A 21,219-nucleotide genomic window follows, 5' to 3' on the forward strand; every position below is an offset into this window, starting at 1 on the left:
GGGCCGGTGCTCGCAGTAAAACAACGTGTTGCCCAGGAAACGTCCCGTCTTCCAAGCAAGTAGAAGCGCGGAGGAGATGAGCGCATCGCCGAACCGGGCCGCCGCGGCTCATCTTACATAGGTGGCAAACAAACACACTTTCACAGCGGTATTTCTGGAGCCGTGAAACAATCCCTTCGACCCCCGCCCGCTTCCCAGCACTTTTAGACCGCATCTCGTCCTGTAAAGTGCTCGCACGCCGTCTCCGTGCACGTGGGCGCGCACGCCCGCGCGCGTGCGAGCGCAGGGGCCATTACCGAGTTGCTATTTTAAATGCTACGAAAAACCTGCAGAGGAAAATGACTGGGGTTGAATTACTCCAATGAGCGCGGCGATCAATCTCTGCTTTTTTACTTCCATCCTCCCACCAAGTTCATCTCACTTTGTTGAAACACGCAGAGAAAACCACATATTGGGTAACATAGGCCCATTTAGAAAGCAATTTAAGGTACTACACAGATTCCCAGGCCAGTGATGGAGTGTTGCCTCTTAATTATACTGTATCACCATTGCAGTAAAGCTCTCCAATATAACATATTGCTTTTACTGTGTGTAGGAGATACTGAAGGAGACGACTCCCAGTGAACAGTGGAAAATCAGTTCTGGAGCAAATATTTACAGTACTTACAGTAGATAAAGGCCAGACAGCAACATCTGCCCCCCACGTAAACATGTAACATTTGTAGTGATGCTGTCGCCTCTGTAATAAAGGGAGTCACTAATTAATTATGTGTTAGCTTAACTGAACATAAACACTGAAATCATCTGACTGTCTGATCATATACTGTACAGTACTAGTAGGAACCCTGCCTATTGTTTAGGTAGTTTAGGTTACTCTAAAATACAATGGTAATGGTATTGCAGTGCATTCTGGGTAAAAGCAACAAAACCTTGTGCTGCTTTTGGTCGCAGGAATCCGGGCAATCGCCTGGAAAATAACAGTAAAAGGAACAAGTCAGCCCGCTGTTGCCTGTGGTCACAGTTCACACTCATGTTTATGCAGCTAAGTCCCAGTAGGTGAAAAGAGATACTACTCTACATCCAGGTCATGACTCACCTGCTGTCCGGCTCAGGTTCCTACAGTAGCTACTTACGATGCTGCTGATGAGAATAACCAAACAACACTTCTTACGACGCTGAACTTCTCACCTCGGCCTTTCAAAATCTATTTCGATTCAGTTTTTTTTTTCTTTTTTTGCATTCTGTTTAATTCATTTTTGATCTTCCTTTTCCAGGGCAATAAGCCATCACATCAGGCTTATTGTGCATAATTCAGATTTTATTCTGGACTGTATGCAAAGTACGAGCTGAGGTCCCGGCTTTGACTTTGCCAGAGTGTGTTCCTACATGTCAGCCGTGTGTCGCTACACGTCCCCTTCACACGAAGCGTTTCCGAAAATGAGGTGATTCAACAGCCTCCCACCAGGAGGAAATACTCTCAATCTGCTTTAGTCCTAACACAGAATTTAATTTTAATTAAATGGTTAATGAGCCATGGGATTAATGCCAATGACTTTTTAAAGCAAACATCTATAAATCATTAAGGCCCCATTTGAAAAGGAGAGTGAGCAGGGCTAACGAGTCTACGTGCCTCCAGCTGCCCAGCGCCAGCGCCGCTCCCTGTCGAGCACCTACGACTAGGACTTCTGCCTCCCCATTGGCTGCACGGGCCGACAGATTGATGTGACTAATGGATAAACTCTCTGAACGGTTGAGGTGAAACAAGTGCATCATGCACATCTAATTATACTAGATTAGCGAACGGCTTTTGGTCACAAGTTGATTCTAAGATTCCATTAAAGTGTATCAATAGTTGTTTATTCTGATGTGCTTTACCAGAGGAGCCCAATAAACAGCGAGGAGTCTTAAACTCAACCGAATGGGCCACTAATTATACAAAGTCTAATTTCTGTTTTCCATGTAGACAAATCTCATGTTAAGTTATTTACATTCCAGACTTCGCAGCTCCTTAAAACAACAGCAACAAAAACATTTGTTCAATAATATTGATGTAGGGAAGATCCATGTTGAGGCAAATTGGCAGATTATAGGGAGCCTGTTAATAGTGAGTCAAACAAAACCAGCATGAGTTTGCCCATGTTTCCAGGCCACTGTCCATCAAATCTAATTCATTCACATGCTTCACAAAACTGAGGATTTGAGGTTTTAAGTGATTAATTATTCAGCACATTTTAGGATTTGCTTTTTCTCGACTGCGTTTGCGTCTATTGCTTATGTCAACGTTTCATGTTAAATATAAAAAAGGCAAAAAAAAACGACAAAAGAAAGCAGTTTTACAGTTGCAGCCGTGTGTTGAAGGGAAGCGAAACACAGAGTCGCGTTCAATGACACGAGCTGTGACGTTTAACCTCCTCTCTTTGCCGTCGGGTGACGGACGGATGCGTTTGGGAGCCTCTCATTGGAAGCTGCGCAGGTCCACGTCTGCTGTGGAGGGAATCGCTCTGTGTCCTCGCGTCCTCCCGTCACCGACAGCGCCTCCGCTTTGATTCAGGTTTCGCCGAATGCCTCGCGACGCTCGCGGCGGAGGTGAGCGCCTTCGGAATCCTAACTATTTCATCTGACAAAGTCAGCGGGCGAGGACCCGACTGGCCACCTGTAGGTGATTTATTTGGCTTTTCACATCTATTGTATTATGAAAAGGAGAATTGGATGTAAAATCCCCCGCGGCCTGTGCTAAATTTACCTTAAACCAAATCACTAAAGCCTACTGGTGCTTGACAGTCTGGGCAGGTGTGCAGACTCCTCAGCAATATTCAGGGGAGACCCGCTAGCGCTGCTCACACTTTATGCATTTTTATTTATTAATTGGACTCGCTCGCTCCTCTGCTGAAGGCTTGATCCACTGAAAGTCAAACAATGCACTGCCAAAATGCCCTCTTTTCGCCTATCTGCTATCTGAAAGCCTCAGGTGCTGGGAAATAAGCCGGGGGATTATCGGAGGCGCTCGCGTTACACTTGACTGTGGTTGCGCTGTGAAACTGACGCCGCTCCTTTAATGATGTGCCACAGCTGCTTCTATCAATACAGATTTAAGGCGCTCGCAAGGTATGGACTTCGCGGGCGAAGGGAGAGAGAAAGAGTGAAAATAAAAAAAATAAATAAAAAAAGAAAAGCATTGGCATTTTCCAAAGCACTTGTTGTTGACATTGACGCGCGACACAATCACTGTGTGAGCGCTCTTACCAACAGCGATGTCTACTGAAGTGTTAACTGCCCTGACACTGCTGGTTTCACGGCGTGTCTTGACATGCCTTCCTGCGAGTCAACGCATATTTTTCTGTTAAATAAATAAAAAGCCGCAGCACGAAACAAAATCAGGTTCTAAATAGGAGCTGACAGCACCACCAGTTTGGAGATGGAAGCTTGAGTTGGGTTTGTTTTTCTTTCTTTCTTCATTTCTCTCTCAGCTGTTTTTTTGTTTTTTTTTGCTGACAACTGCAGCCGGCGAAGGCGACAGATAAGAGGTCTGGGTTTTTTTTGGTGTCACAGCATTCCTGTCTCGCGCCGCAGAAGTCGGCGGACGGCTCCGTCCCTTGAGGTTAAAGGATGCTTATTAAATGGTGGCGGCGGTGGCGGCGGTGGCGGCGGTGGCGGCGGCGGCGGCGGCGGCCATCGCCAGCAAGAAGGAGTTGGCGAATGGGTGTAAAGGTCAACGAAGGGCGCGTTAAATAATAATAACGTCCATTTTGGAGATGGACGTCGTTGCTGTTGTGGTTGTTTTGTCGACTCTTTGGGGGATATTCTGTGTCGCATACGCGTTTTTACGTCCTGACGGGAACATCTGGCAGCTGATACGTGGGAATTTTACGTATAAACGCAAAGGTTTTGTCTTCCCGGCAATGACGATGCCGGTGAGGAGTGAGAAAACACACGCACACACGCAGGCACAGAAGACGCGGTATGCTGAGCCTGTGGAACAGATGGGGGTTTTTAGCTCTGATTTTACATCTAAAGGACGAAACCGCCGCACTGTGGTTTCACTCAGCTGTCAAAAACTGAGTGGCACCGCATTACATGGATGATTACCAATAATTCCCTTGCCGGGAGTCAACTGAAAAGCAGACAACGATGTAATTACAGTCCCCTTTGGCAAACTGCTTTGTCATACAACAGAATAATGATATGCTCCTTTGACACCGAAGCGGTGTCTCCGGATCAGGCGGTAATGGCCCTGTAGATCAAAAACGCCACTTTGGTGGAATCGCACCTGGAATCTGGGCACGCGAGGCGCGGCGTCGCGTCCTGAGGAATTCAGACTGGCAGGAAACAAGGGCCGGGCTGTGAAGCTCGCTGTCGTACGACGGCACAGTTGGGCTCTGAGACGGACTGTAGGCGACGAAGGGAGCCGTTCCACAGCTGCTGTGCAAGCTTTAATTGTTTGTCCCGTACTGTAGGTACAAACAGTGTAATGTCCCCGCGAGGAGCTGATGGTGGATGTGGACCCGTCCCTTCCACTCCCTCAGGTTTCTCCTCTCGCTGACCTGTGCATTTGTAGCCGCCGTCTCAGACAAGCGCGAGACTTTTATTTCTGCTGAGACAAACTGCCTCTGCCCTGTGTCTTATCACACTATAATGCAGACTTCATGAATTTTACACACCTGAGTGGCTGTATGGAATCCAAAGTCACCGTGTTGAATCTTTCATGTGATTATATTATGTTGGAAACTGAAGCAGTGCTGGTGAACGTCTGTGTTGCTTTCTGTTCGTTCATCTCAGATTTTTGGGTCTGAAGAGAGTCATGTTTAACTTTAACATCACAGTTACCAGTCGTATAATCACTGCTGCAATAATGTTCTTGTAAAATGAGTATATATAATACAACATGCTTTATGCATCAATGGAAAGTTCACCTTCCCTTTTTATTTGGTACATGATGCTCAGACTACAGAAGTTCGACTTTTTGGTCTAACTAGAGTTGTTAAAATGTCTGATATCTGTCAGTGAATCTCTGAAAAGACAAACCACACAACTGCATGTGCTTGTGCATGCGAGCTCATCCAAAACCGCAGGTCAGCACACAAGCTATCACACGTTCTAGTTCCACAGATGTATCACTGCTTGCTCCAGTGTCACACCGGCTGACTCGCTGCGAAATCCGGAGGAAGCTGAGAGGAATCTAAATTTATACATTTATATATACACATCAGGCAGACAGCAACTTGATAGTCACCATTCGGGATGCGCTAGTCCAGTAAACATAGCGGGGGACAAACGCTGAAGCTGTTTGATTTCTGCATCCAGCTGAAGAACTGGGACGCGGAAACTCAGCGCGTCGTCTGGAGAATCCGGCCTGGAAGGTTCAGAGGTGCCCTTTAATGCAAGTACCTGTAGCTCTGCAATCAAATGCAGTTTTAACCCGAGGCTGTGACGGGCACATGACAGGATTGCTGTCAACACAGTCAGGAATTCTTTCAAGAATCAGACTTTGCAGAACAGCTGTTAAAAAACTGGCCCCACTGTCACAGACATTTGGGTTCAAGATAAGTTAAAGGTCATGTAGAAAGTGCTTCAGTGCCGAGCGCAGGATCAGCTGTGGCTCTCTCTCTTCTGGCTCTATCAGGCAGGAGAACGTCAGGCCAGAACCAATTGGGTGGTCAGAAGTAAATAACAAAGGCCAAAATAGGTTCTGTCTGCAATAAGACGGAGAGCGTCAGGTAATGGTAAACATAGCGATCCAGCCAAACGGGCCGAGCGGGCTGCGACCGACGAGACGAGCGAGTGAGAAACAGAAACGCAGCTGTGACACTGTTGTTATCTGCAGACGGACGCGTGGAACAACTCAAACACCGGTCGGCGGTGGCCACGCTCACACCGACAGAGACAAACAGGGACTTGAAGCCCCTTTACCTGCGTGGCAGCAGAATAAAGGATCCCCGGGCCGAGCGGGGCCTCCGCCTGCCTGACTCCCCCCCAGCCGCTCCCCCCAGCGCTGCCACAGCGTCTCCCTCTTCTGCAGTTTGACGCCGACTCACAGCTTCCCCCCGCGGCTCTAAGGATTCCACGGATAAGCATATGGCTCTACAATGTGGATTATCCTTGGGGAATTTAAAACGTACAAGTGCACTGGTGACACCTATCAGAGGGGGAGAGTAGCGAGATGTCTCCCGCGTCAGGCGCCTGATACCAGACGGGAGCTCGATGGAGTCCTGCCAGTCGGGAGACTTTTGGTGGAATTGCCATAAAGTTTCTGCCTCCTCACAAAGATGTTTTTCTGGGTTTTGTGTGATGAATGTTGTCTTGCATAATTAAATGCTCTGTTTTTCTTTTGTAAATCACTATCATTGTATATGCAATGTATGGAAAGGAGAGGCTCCTAATCCTTTCCTCCATTCCTTCCTTCCTTCCTCTCTCCTTCCTCCCTCCCTTCCTCCTTCTTTCACAGCGTGGACAGCAGCACCGCAATTGTTCGCCAAGGTACCATCTATTGTGTGGAGATAATTACCCATGAGTAGAAGCTCATCAAGAGGAGAAATTGAAATTATTTCCTCGTACTCAGGGACGGCGAACCGTGGAGTATAAAAGATGATGAATCTCTATATTTCCATGGGGATCTGCGTACGACACAGGCAGACTTGATTAGGTTGAACTGCAGCAGAATTACACACAGGAAGCGCTCCTGCTGCTGCAGCCATGCACTTCGCCCGCGTCCACCTTTGTCATCCAATAGGTTAGGGGGATGTTGCAGGGCAAACAAACACAGATTAGTTTCCTCCAATCAATCACAACCGCAAGGATATTTCTAACTGCCGCTGGATTCAATTTTCCAAACACAAAATTAAACATCTTGTAAATTATGTTTATTGTCCCGTGCATTTCCCTCCTGCAATCAAATGCCACAACGCACTGCTCGAATGCTAATTGAAGGTTTTTCTCCCCCTGTTATGTAAATTTATCCAATGCTAAATTGGGGTATATATTATATATCACAGTTAGCATGCAATATTCCCGCGGCTTATTCCATTCCATCCTCAGTGTAAACACATCTGCACTGCGGGCTTGTTCTGATGTATGTTTGCTGTTGGGCACATGATGTAGATTCCTTGTAATGAAGACAAAAAGCACCCCCCCCCCCCCCCCCACACACACACACCCAAACCACAAACACAATTCATACATATTCATATAGATATATTGCTTCATCATTTTCTCAGTAATAAGAATCAGTGGAGACGAGGTGAATCTTTGATTAAAATACTAACAACAAACTAGTCACTGCTGTTGAACCCACAGATAAGTGTTTCCATCAGTTATGGCAGGGGCCTGTTTTCAGCCTCTGCCTCTGTGTCTCATCTCTGTCACACCAACCTGCGTGTTCATAGAGAAGACTTGGTTTTTGTAGTTAAGACATATGTTTAAGTCTAGATTTGCTTGAGGTGTAGGCATTTTCTGTTACGTTCAGAAAGTTAGAGATGTGTCAGTAAACATTAGACTATTGCATTGTACTTGAACGCAGCTAGACTGTAATAATGCCTATCTGACAAAGCATTTTCCTGTTTGTTTTTTTTGCTATATACAAGCCTGTTACATAAACATGGTCTAGTTTCTGTGTAATTCAGTTTGTTTTATTTAAGAATGATTTTATAGTTTGAGATGCATGAAACACATCTTTTGGACTGAGAAGGGTCACGATTGGAGGGACGGGCCAGCCGTCACCACCGCTGATGCCTCCCTGCTGTATGTTACACACTGACTGATCCCTGTGATTGATGCGGTGTTAAACACAGATCTTTGGGACTGTTCCCGTTATAAGTTTTGCTACATGAATCTCCAGCGACTCTTCGTACTCCTCACTTCCACACGGCTAGGCCTCCTTCAGGGACCCGGGGGCTCTGCTCTGTCTTTTCCCTGCCCTGGTGTTGCAATGGGAATTGGGTTTTGCGGTGAGGCTCGAGATCACTTCCCTGGCTGTTTGAAAGATGGCATTTGTGGATGACATCTGTAGGATCTGAGCACCTCTTCACTCAAGGGCACGTCCCCCTGCGCGAGCGGGAGACGCAGCTGAGAAATGAGTTGGAGCCACCGGTCCTGCTGACTGCTCAGGATTCGTCTGGAGCGCTTTGACAACTGGCGTTGCATTACTTCTCATTAATTTTGCTTTTGTAGCTCACTTAATATGCTATTGACTGCATTAGTGGAGAGATTAATGTGTTGTTAAATTGTGTTGGCTCATGGTCCTGTCGTGTATTTAGATATACTGCCTCGTCAGCTGCTCCAAGGATTATTTTCTCATGTGCAGAAGCTCAAAGGAATCCAATGCGAGGCACATTCAGCCATCAGATCTATAGACCCAGACGGCCAGTCCTCCGCCAGGCAAGATGTGAGGGGGATTATTGATAGATAATGCTGCAGACACATCCCCTCAAAGTCTGTCTTTTGTTGGGGAAGAAGAAGAAGATGTGCTGGTAAAAGGCCTAATCAACACTTACGCAAAACACATTTCAAAGTAATAGTGTGTAACATTTTCTCAACAGTAAATGGTATTTGTTGACATTTACTGTAGATGCTAAGTCACTTAAAAAGGGACGTTTTTAAGAAGATCTTTATTCAGCAAACCCTTTTCACTGTTCCTCGATTCTTAGTAATTGTTTTGTGATCATCAAAAGTTTTAATTTGTTTTTTTTACTGCAAGGACAAGGTAGACACACACTGTGTAACACAATGTAAGTGTTATTTTAATTGTGATGTCAGCCAGGGTGGTTGTAGCACAGGAAAAGACTAATCCAGTTGTTATTTGACTGCAGGCAACATAATGACACCTGGTCTTATGTTTACTGTATCTTATGTTTATTTTTCCCCTAAAGTGTCATAAATTCTTGACCAAAATTGTGCACAGATTTGGAGAGACCTTGTTTAAAACGTTATTACATCTATAACCTGCAGTAACATGAATCTTGTTGCATGTTTTCCATCAAGTAGCTGGATTACGACCAAGGAAATGGAGAGTTTTGTTGAAGGTTTGGCAAAATGCACGTGGGTTAGAATTTTCACCGAGCATTTTTACACGACCATCATCACAAGATGAACAGGTTGTTTCGTTCCTGCTATTGATTCACCAGCATCAGTGGAACGTTGTTTGATTTCAGACTTGGAGCCAGACTTGGCTCCTCCTGTGCTTTGATGTGCTGCTCATTCACCGCATCCTTCTCCTGCCAGACGTTAAGCTTCTTAGTTCTTGGTAGCTGTGTGATGATGGCCACATTTGTGCTTCACACAGTACAGGTAACCTTTTGCTAAAGCATATTTTTATTTATATGTTTATTTATCTGCAAGTCATAATTGCCTGCTGTAGGTCGAGGTGATGGAGAGAAAAGTTCAATTGTCCAACAATTTAGCTGTCATCTTAATCGGTGCCAAGGTTAAAGGGTGGTTGCATTAAAACAGAATTTTGTGTTTATAACAATTATTCTCCTAAATTGTCTCTTAGAGGAGAAAAAAGGAACACAAAGCACAAAGCAGAAGTACAAATAGCAGGCTAGCATGAGCGTAAAGGTTTGACAACTTAAAAATAGGTATATTGAGGTAAAATCAAGCATGAGAGTATTTCAAAACAACAAAATACTCACGTGTGAAATAAAGCGTAGCTGATCTGCACTCGTGATCCAACCGATGACGTCTCTGGAGTCAGATTTTACAATCATAATACCTTGTGTGCATTTTTCACTATTTAATTGTCAGAATGTATATTAATTCTGACCACATTTCACATTCTATCATCATTCCTACTGTATCTGACCTAACAGGTCTTGAAGGAGCATATTTTATATAGCAGTGAGATACCTGAACTGTAGCCTCAATGTATTTTTCACAATTCATACTCATTCGCCAGGAAATTTAGTGATTTCGATTATTACGATAATTGAAATTATAGGAAAAAAAATATAAATATATATATATATATATAAATAAATATATATATATATATATAATATATATATATATATAAATATATATAAATATATATAAATAAATATATATATATATATCTATATATATATTATTTTACGTTGTTTGGGTCACGTTATGGTATTGTCAGGCAAGGTGAGGCCCCGCCTCCCCTGCCTCCCCTGACCGCACGTCATTGATTACATCCAAACCAGACAAATGAGTTTAATTGGACTTCGTCTGCGCTCACACTGAGCTTGTAGCACTTTTCTATGTTGGCTGTTCAATTTGCCACCAGCGCGCTTACTTCAGGTTTACAGCAGGAGCAGGAGACATGGTGACGATCATCAGATCCGGCGTTCATCTGAGGAAGCAAACATCACTTACATGTGTAAATTACCTGCAGTAATATAGGATATGTTATGGTACAAATGTAGCCCAGTGTGTTTCCTGTCAGCCCAAGCCTGTAAACCATCAAGGGCAAAATAATAACTCGGTGACATGTGTGGAGGCAGCAACAAAATGATTATTTTAAGATGCACAGGGGAGTGGGCTGAAACAACTTTCTGACAGTTTCATCATGCATTACTACACAGCGGTTCCTCCCAAAATTGACATTGTTGGCTTTGATCAAAGCCCGAACGGGGTTGTGACATTCTGAAAGAAGTGTTCCAAGTGATTTCGGTGACAGAGGAACACTGACGGGGCGTCACACGAGCGCGTCGCGTAGGTGCACGAATGCCGATCAGAACCAACGCGCAGGCAAACGGGCTGCGGAGCGGGACCAGGGGGCCTGAGGCCACATCTGCAGCAGGTTCTGCTCAGTCTGACGGCTGTTTCGTCGTTGATGATGACCGCTGTCCACCACAGAAAGCACCGAGTGAGACTAATGTTTGTGCAGGAGGAGGCGCCGGCGCTGACGGAGGAGGTGGCCGCCGCCGCCGCCATTTATAATCCTAACGCCGCGCAGGAGAAAAATGTTGCGTGCGGCACGTGTCATTTATTTCCACATGTCTATGTATTCCTTCCCCGCATAATCTACGCTATCATGTCACACACTCGAATCAAATGACTTGCAGCGCTGATTTGTATATTTCATCACGCCTGTTGTTTCGGAGGGTGAGGGCGGGGGAGTGGGGGGGTGAGGTCGGGTTCCCCTCTTTGTGATGAATCTGAGCCGTGCCCTTGTTGAAGCACTGTCTGCGGGCAGCGCAGCGAGTCTGACTGATTGATGGCAGACAGTGGCTGTCACCCCTGGAGAGTAAGCATTTCTGTGTCGTCTCCCCACTGAAGGTCCTGTTGAGCTTGTTAAGGGAGAAAACACTTTTTGTTTATAGCCACTGTGACGGCACCGGCTGACAGCTCCTGCTGAAAAGGAGACAGACTCCCTCTGGCACGCCCGCTCCCCCCCCCCCCCCCCCCCCCTCTCTCTCCCTCTCTCCCCCTCCCCGGCTGTCTCACCTCCCTGTCTCCCCTCCCTCGTGTCTGTCTCTCCCCCGTCCTCCCCCGGTCTTGCTCGGATGATGTGAAATACGGTGAAATGAGCCCGATCATTTAAAATGCAAATGCGGACTATCTGCAAGAAAAACAGTCAGAGGAACCGGCTCACAGCATTTAGTCAATTTTACACAACTAGAAAGATTCATTTCTTCTCCAGCAAACTTAGTTCAATTGCCAAGTTTAGGCGATAACTTTATTTCGCTTTGTGAGAAGTCTCACTTTTCAGAAAGTGAAATCCTAATTGACCTTTAACCTTTTTTCGTTATTACCTTGTGTTTGTCTGCCAACCACTCAGCTGAGAGTTTAGACTTGTGACATCATTTCATCAGGTCTTTATTGAATATATTGGAATTTCGTACAGCCATTTCTAAGTTCAAACGCTGAAGGGAATGGAACAGACGTTAGGTTACAGCAACCTTGACTTTTATCCTTTGAAATCTAATCAGTTCATTGTTGATCCAATCAGCTGTTATAAAAACACCCTGCAGGTGTTGCTGATATGTTGCATTCACCAGAATTGGACAGACAAAGGGACAGAAAGGACGGGAAAACCGGGAAACGTAACAGCGGGATCTCCAGCGGGCCTCGCGTGTGATCTGCCGTCATTCCCACTTGTTTTCCCCCTTTCTTCTCTCGCGCTCGTCTTTGTGCGACGCGAGCAGGTTTGCATGCGAGCGCCTGCACCCAGAGAGCTTTTACCATTTTCCAAGTGAACAAACTCAGATCACTGGATTCACAAACACAGTCGGATGGAATTATCCCAGCAGCTTTAGCCACTGGTGAAAAGAGGGAGGGGGGGGGGGGGGGGGGGTGCTGAGGCAATAAGCTCCCTGTTGGGAAGCTTAAAGGAGATGAATAAACAGCATCTAAAATTAACGAAGGTGAAAGTGCCCAGACACGGCCTCGCCTTCGTCGTCTGCGCCTCCTCTTTCTTCTTCCTCCATGTATCATATCGAGGGAGGCGCTGAGCACGGGAAGCGTTTCAAGCACGGCCTCGTTTCGCTCACAGATGGGCTCACCGCTAACTTGTGTGTCTTTTGTGAGCGAGAGTGTGTGTTTTTGGGAGGAAGGGGTGTTAGACGCTGCAAAGCCGCGCGTCTAAACGAGGATCGACAGTGAGTCATCAGCTTTTTCGAAGGCCGCGGAGGACGTCGACTCTCCCCCCGTCTCCCCCCGTCTCCCCCCGCGTCGCTCCGGCCACTTCGGGCGCCTCGGCCCGTCTCCCCTCGGCCTCTCGGGATGAGGGGGAGGCAGAGTGGGCTCGGCGTCCCGCAGCAGCCCCCCCGCGGGGAGCGGAGGGGGCGGGCGGCGGATGCGGAAGCTCCCCTCGTGCGCCGGGAGCAGGGGGAGGCTTCAGATTCCTGGTGTTGTACAAACTCTGCCATTTCAAATAAAAGAAACATAAAAGCCCGTCTGATGTTCAAGGGGTTCACCTTGCTTTCGCGACAAAGAGTCTGGAGCATTTGTTGTGGGGCCTCTCAGAGCGAGGATTGCCTCATCTGTTGGATAATGACTCTAATGTTTCTCCTTTCTCATAACACTTTTGCTGCAATACTGTTTGCCAGTGTTCATGCAATATTTACCCCAGCCACATACTGTACAGCTGCCGCCGTGCTAGCGACAGTAGCTGCTGAAAGCCTCTCAGTTCACCAGTGGAGCAGCTCTGGGAGCATTCACACCCTGGGCTTACTTCAGCTCTCTCAAGGCATCTATCCGGAAACCACCAAAGCTCTGGCGTGCGGAGGTGGTGCTGCACACTTTGGAGGGTTGTAAGAGCATGTTTTGTGCAGCGGGATAGTGCTGGAGAGGTTGTTTCAAGACTGCATGTCCGCCGCGTGTCTGACAGAGGGAAAATGTCAAAAACAGTGTGTTAAGGGTTCAAGGATGCTCAGCTGGGATCCTGGACGGAGCAGAGCAGAGCAGTAACAAAGTATGGCTCCTCATTCATTCCTTACGTTATCAGATGTCACGACATAGTGCACAAGATAAAATGTCAGTCTCGTACATGGGATGTGAGAAAGGAATCGAGTGTGTGTGTGTGTGTGAGTGTGTGTGTGTGTGTGTGTGTGTGTGTGTGTGTGTGTGTGTGTGTGTGTGTGTGTGTGTGTGTGTGTGTGTGTAGGAGACGGGGAGCGAGACAATGTGGGAGTAGCAGCATGGCGGTAGAGCCGGCATTGTAGCAGACATGATTACGTGCCTTGATCTTTCCTATGGCAAGAACAAGACCTCAATCTCTCACTATCTCCCCTTTAATCAAATCCCTACCTTTTTTGCCTCCCTGCCACAAAACTGTCACAAGCTGAAAATAAGCCCCTTCCTTATCAAAGAGCCAAGGGTTCAATTGATTTCCAGGCTGGGGGAATTTTTTATTCGGAAACTTTGAAGCGCATAGAAAAAAAAAAACTGAGAGAAAACACCTGCATCCCCCCCATCAGGCAAATTACTTCTGACTTTTAATTTATTTCGGCAGGAAATAGAAAGCTACATCCTAACCACAGTCAATAGGGGAACTGGGGAAGAGAGGTGTAATCAGGCGGCTCACCAACTCCAAGGCCTCCATCCTGTCACTTTTAATAGCCACTCAAACCACACAATCTGCTCGGCCTGATATGCTCGCGACATTCCCAGAGCCGGAGCCGCGGCTATCTCCGCCCCCTCTTCCTCCGCCTCCTCCACCTCCGTGTCCTTCCTAATAACAACTGAACATTTCCACACTTTCCTGGCGCCTCGCGCAAAACAAATCACCGTCCAAAGCGCTCCCTACCTTCCCTCCGTCGTCCTATCAGGGCGCATGGCTGGGTTTAAAGCAGGGACGGGGAGATTGGCATGTTTCATTTACATTCCCTCTGCCATTACTGGCTTTGATATGAGGAAAGATTGGATCCAACGGAGCCAACTCAGCCTCTCATCCAGTTTTAAGCCTGAGCCTTGTTGGCAGTGCAGTGGTGTTTAGTGGGGTTTATACTTTGCTTATCTGAATAGTAATTTGGATAAATCCATTCCAACAAAACAACTACTGGAGAAATAGCTGTAACGTTTAGTAGAGACAATCACATATCCCATAAAACAGACCATACACTCATAAGCTTCCTGTAACACCTGCACTATGTTTGCACTGGAATGAGAGCATCATATGCTACTAAATGAGGCATTCATGGTCACCAGAGGATGCATCACACGTTTGTTGAAGCTATTTTCTTTTTCCTGCTCCAATAAGCTTATATTACCCTCTGATATACATTAAGAATGATCAGGGTGATGATCCTTCCTACTCTGGATGAGCTAATGACATTATGAATGTCAAAGGTCAGAGTCACTGCAACTTTCGGTATAACATTCTTTCTACTCTACTCTATGTCGGGAAACACAAATATCATCGTTTTGGTTTGGAACTGTTAGCTTGGTCTCTTGTTTGTGTAGATTTTCAATAGCAGCATTCTTTCTTAATTGTTACATAGTCCCACAGATGAATTTCTTATCCGGCCTACTGGGGAAACAAAGCGATGCGCTGGAAAAAAAAAGGGTAATGACACAAAAACCCTCTGATCTGTGACAGAGTGCTCGTGTGGCAGAAAATTGGACTGGTGCTCGTGCAATTTGGGCCAGCAGGTGAATGAAGATTGGCTTGTCCTGAGTGTCCCTGGCTTACAGATCAAGTTTTATCTGCACAGCGTTTGCTCTTCCAGCACCTAATGAAGCTCTCTGAAAGGAGATTAAATGGCAGACAGGGACAAAACAATAACCATTACCAGTCACCTTCATTTTGCTTCTGTCGTTAACATACTGGGCATCTGCTGCTGTGCAGCGGCCAATGCTCGAATTGGCTTTCAGACGTTGAAGCGCAAAATAAAATAGAGAGTGGAACCTGTGCTCATGATTAAAAATATCACAGGAATGTTTTTTGCTTCTGGAAGAGTTGATAAAAAATTCACGCGTTCATCATATGCTTTTACAGCAGCACATTATCCTGACGTGAGCCTCGCACACTGAGCAGAGATTTTAACCTTGTGTGAAGACTGATTTGCATCCAGCATCCAAGTGTCATCGCCTTTCAATCAATTGGCTCTTTTTACAAAGAGATCTCAAGCAGCTTTTAACCGGGTTCCAAATAGAACACGCTGACATTGGATCCAGTCTGCTGGCAAAACCGTCTCTGAAATACAAGATGTTAAAATCTCCTCTCAAAATGTGTGAACTCATCAGTTCCCCCATGGTTTTCTTCCTCCCCGTTAAGCGCGGTGGGCTGGGATCAATCATCCATTATTCTTGAATTTCATTATGTGGGAAGAACAGTATCAGTAAACAACATAATATGAATGCCGCCTAAACGTTCTTGTTGCTGAGACTCTGTTCTGTAGGTCAGATCATTGCTATATCAGGTGTTTTGTCAAAATGCTGAACTACTACTGATTCAAATAACTTCATAGGTCGATGGACATCAGGATGAGAAGTCATACTTACAGTAGGCAGTGCTGGACCTGTATGAGGATCTGTATGAGACTCAGATCCACCAGTGCTGGTGTGTTAGCATTAACACACATACTCTGGGCCCAAACAAGAGTGAGATTTGATGACTGAGCTTCCCTGTCTGATGAATAAGCACCACATATGAGCACAACACTCATGCATGAAATACACTGAAGCAGCGTTTAGTTGTAAATTATACCAGAATTCTTCATTGTTGAATTATTTATTTCATGTGAAACGATGTTTCCCATGTTGGATAATGCACTGTCTAAGAGGCAGTGATGACACTTTATCTGGTGTAGTCAGAACAGATAAGATCTAAGTGTAGAACCATGTGACATATACTTTCATACACCTGTCGATGAACATGGTCTTTTATTTATTCATTAGTTTGTGTGTTTAAATGTGTACATACATACACACTAAGATTGATCTTTGCAATCGCAGGCGTCCTGCTGCATCCACACATATCTCAACACAGCAATAGGTATTTTATTACTTTTCAATGTTTATATTCATTGCTTCCTACATATCGTAAACAACCACACACGCAGTACAGTATCCCATCCAGTGAAAATGTCAGACAAGTCATGTATGAAGTGCACACAACATTCATTTTATCCTGGCATTAGTACAATCTATATATGTTATTTTATTCTGGCACCTGTTTATTACCTGCGTGCTTCGAGTATCATATCTTACATTTCACATGACAGTAGAGATTCTCACACGTTGCACCTATTCACTGTAAAACTCATTGTACTCCCCGTTTGTGTTTGATTGCAAACAAACACACAAACTGGGGGCACACAAGATTTAGCCATTTCTATCTTCTGATTCTGCTCATGAAATTTTTGTTTTGATTCTAAAATGCACAAATACCCAATTTGGTCCATCGTCTTCTAACTTAAATAGCCGTTCAATGCAGCCATCTGACTGTTGACCCAGTGTTTCCTACATTTCCAAGTCGTGACACACAAACCGCCCATAGTTGTGTAAGTGTAGAGTGTGTTTGGCCCTAACGGCCGCTGGCATTGGCTCCGACACACTCACCAGTTAAGGGTGAGGGGAACAGGTCAGAAGATGAGTGAGCAGTTAATGCTGTCAAGTATCATCAGTGTCAGTTCATCACATTTACAGCATGACATACTTTCACTATCTTGTATGTGAACATTTGCATTTTAGCACGGACATAAATAAACAAAATGTTCGCATAGAGACAAATGAAAGCCGTGGATAGAACACAATGCTTTCTGCCTGACAGTGAGTCTAACCACCGCTGCATCCACGCGATGCTCTCTAATACATATTAAATGCATTATAGCGCTGGTCTCGACGTGGTGCCAGCTTTTTGAACACTGATAATAGCATCATCTGTAGCAGCGCACTACAGACAAGAGACGACACAAGTGCCTTGTTTTATATAGAATCAAGGTTTCACCCCCCGTTGAGGAGCCCTATCGTCTCGGCGCTATTCTCTTCCTTTCCTCTGTCACTTTCCCACCCTCGTACCCCCACCCCCCCCCGCGTGCGGCTGGTGTGATGTCTCTCTGTTTCGCTGTCAGCTGTGGTCTCTGGAGTTCAGGGATGGGGAGCGTATCGTAAGTTCACGTCTCATTACTGACGGCAGATGAAAGTAAAACCACCCAGATCAAAGCCTCTGTTAATTGCATAAAAGGGAGACAAACAATAGTATTTATTAGAGGCAGAGGCAGGTAGCGGTGCCCTCTTGTATTTATACCTCCACCCCCCCGCTGTCAACAGCATTTGAGTAAACGCTGCACATCGCTTTTCCCTCTTTTGTTTACTTGTTTACTCGTCTGACTTTTTCCTTTCTGGAGAGTGTAGCTTGAGTGAATTTCTCTACAGTCCCTCGGAGAGAACGAGGCATTTGATTGCAGGTGGTTGTATGCGTGTGTGTGTGCGCACATTAAAAATAATCAAAATAATAATTCAATATAAATGAGCTCTAACTGAGTTATTATGCAAACTTCTGTTATGATTATCGCTTTGCCACTTGCTCACTTAACAATAAAATCTGCCCCCTACCCACTTATTTAGCATTAATAACCACTGTATAAACAATTAGGTGATGATAATATCGCATTATCAATGTATAATTTGTTTACAATAACATTTTCACAACTGTATGACGCTGCAATGGTGATAACTGATAATATGAAAATTATTGCAGGTTCTCAGAGCTCCCATGTAAGACAACTTATACTGTAGAGTTTCAGTAGTCTTATAGTAGTAGTTGTATAGTATAGTAGTACAGTAGTAGTAGTCTTATAGTGGAGAACCTGCACAAACTCAAGCCAAAACTTTATCTAAACGTTATCTGATGACATGAAGACGATGAGCAGGTCCTGTGTTCACGTAACCATGTAATTCAGTGATAAACTGGGGTTCTGCAAACCTGTTTCCTGTGTTTTTGTTTTTTCCGATCTTCCCCTCAAGTCTCTCAAGCATTAAACAAAAATATTTATGTATCAATGTAAGGAACATCATTTTATTGCTCGGGTAATCACGCCTGCTCCTGAACAGATATTATTTTCTCATCATGCTTTATTATCTTCCAACATAACTGACATTTTAGCTGAATGAACTAAATGTTCAGCACTAAGTGACTGTGAGGTTTGCTCAAAGCTTCCCACTTACCGCGTCCCTGCATCCTGAATGCATGATTGCTTTGAGCATGATTTAACTGTTGTTTCAAGGCCAAAATATTCAACTCTGCATATCTTTGTTTTAACTCGGTGTTCCTGCGCAGGATTTAATGAAACACACACACAGTTGGGCTCACCTGCCCCTAACGAGCGTTAATTCGGTGGCGATGAGGAGAAAGCGGCCTTCATTTACTCGCCGTGGAGACGAGACGGTTCCCCAGAATGTCACCGGCTGCATCTGCCGTTCCCTTTGTTGCTCTGCACACAGCTCAGACTCTAAAGATAGTGCTCTGGAAATAAATGTGATGTGATGTGACCTTAGCGCCGGCGCGTCGCCGGGGTCAGGCACGGGCTGTATTTGGCCCGGCTCGCTGGCACACGGTCCCGTTGATGAGATGCAGTAGAATGTGTTGCATATTCATTACTCATTTTCTGCCCGGGAACACGTCAGCTGTGCAACACACACACACACACACACACACACACACACACACACACACACACACACACACACACACACACGTGCACACCCTCGTGTTTGTTTACAAACATGCACGCACCACATGCTAATGCCATGTGCCAGCATTTCACGTACCGTACGCACACTCACACAGCTGTTTTGAGCCTTTTTCTTTTTTTTTCTTTTTTTTTTATGGCGAAATCACAAATGTCAGCTAATGATATTGTCATGCCTCGTGTTTGCTGTTCCAGTTTTGATTACAGGGTGTTAAATCATTTCCATCTCAACAAGACACACGTGACCTCCGTTTGAAAGAACATTAATCACATCTTCCCGCGCCGCTGTTACGTTCAGCGCAGAAGATACTTTATAACAAATTTGGTGATTTACTTAATTACTTCTAATTAAATTTAATTTCTTAGTGTGACTACTTTCCTCCGCACCTGAGCCTCCACTTACTGATTCCCTGCTTCCCTCAGACGAAGAGGCATGTCCCGACGTTGGTTCTGAAGGAGACGTCGTTGCTGTTTCACCTCCAACCAGAACGGGCCAATCAGCCACCTGCTCACGGAGCCGACGAGAGAGTGGTACGTTAGCACATTGTGCACGACTTGACCAAACTATGGAGGTGCTCATGGAAGTACAATTGGCCAACTGCTGATTATTCTAATTAATAATCATGGATCAGGATCATCCTGATCATTATCAGGTTGCTGGGTCTGGGACCTGTGACCTGGTTTGAGACAAATGCTAATACGGACCAATAGGTATGAGCCAGTGTTAAAAAGCCACTGGACCGGACGGCTACACACACGACTGCTAGTCAATACCTGCCAATACAACTGAACAGTGGCTATGACTTAGGCCTCCTCCAGTTAACGTCTCAGCTGCTGTGACTAAATCCAGCCGATCCGGCGCTGATCGGCTGGTGCCGGTGCCAACTTGGCTCCAAGTGCACACAGATTTAGAAATCCAGACGCAGACTTAATCAAACCTGACACATTTCCAGGTTAAGTCTCTGTCGCTTTTATCAGCAACGAACAATCGCCTGCGTGGTCGACGGACGGCCGAACCTGACGCTTTCCATTCTTATGTCACTTCGAGGCTGCACGCGATAAACACAAGAGGAAACTGGTGGATGCATTCGGAGGCTTTTTTCTTTTTTGTCACCCTTTCATATGTTTGTGCTGGGTTTTCTTTGCAGAAGGCATTATTCTGGATTCAAGCACAGCAGGATATCAGCAAATGCTCAATGCACTTCCTCTGTTTGTATTTACTTATTCCCCCTCTAAATTACACCCATCTGTTGATGCTGCAGGAGCTTTCATCACATGATGACTACATCTGGTACTAGAACTTGACTCGAATCCACATTTTTTTTTGCCAGAGTAGAGAGTCTCTTTAAATGTCAGCCCTGCTCTCATTGTAATGTTTGACGGTCTAAGCTTTGCAGGTGTGAATCCCCTCTGCCAGGCTGAACAGTAGGACTATGTTTTAGTGGTATTTAAAGCAAAGGTGCTCATGTCATTTGGAAAAGCACACAGGTCTGACTGATCCAGCCCTCGGAGAGCAGGTGGATCATCTCTGTTCATCCCCGTTCTCTGCCGAGGCCCCGGCTGTCTGCTCCATGACTCGCTTTCACTGTCGAGCCCGAGCGAGTAATCCCCGCAGTGAAAGGGTTCACGCTTCCTCCTCCCTGGAAACCTGCAACGCGCCCGCGTCGCGTGTTTCTCAGGTTCATCCTCTGGCTGCGAACGGGGGCTCAGGTGCATTCTGTTTTCATCAGCGGCTGTAAGCAACGGCGGCAAAGGCAAAGGGAGAACATAAACAAGACAAGTGAATGGGAAAAATGTAAGCAAAATCAATATGCGCTGTACATATTGATGTGTGTATTGTTGGCAAAAATAGAGAAACAGATTGGCCCTTTCTTTGGCAATAAAGATAATACTCTAAAAAGGCCCATCTGCCTTATTGAATTCCATCAGCCACAACACAACACACACACACACACACACACACACACACACACACACACACACACACACACACACACACACACACACACACACACACACAAACTCCATGCTTCCTATTAAATACGCTCCCATCACACCACACACACACATATGCTGAAGGGCTACTTCCCAGCTGTGTCTTCCCATTCATAAATGTCATTGACAA

The sequence above is a fragment of the Betta splendens genome, chromosome 3, assembly GCF_900634795.4.
Source record: "Betta splendens chromosome 3, fBetSpl5.4, whole genome shotgun sequence".
Classification (NCBI taxonomy): Eukaryota; Metazoa; Chordata; class Actinopteri; order Anabantiformes; family Osphronemidae; genus Betta; species Betta splendens.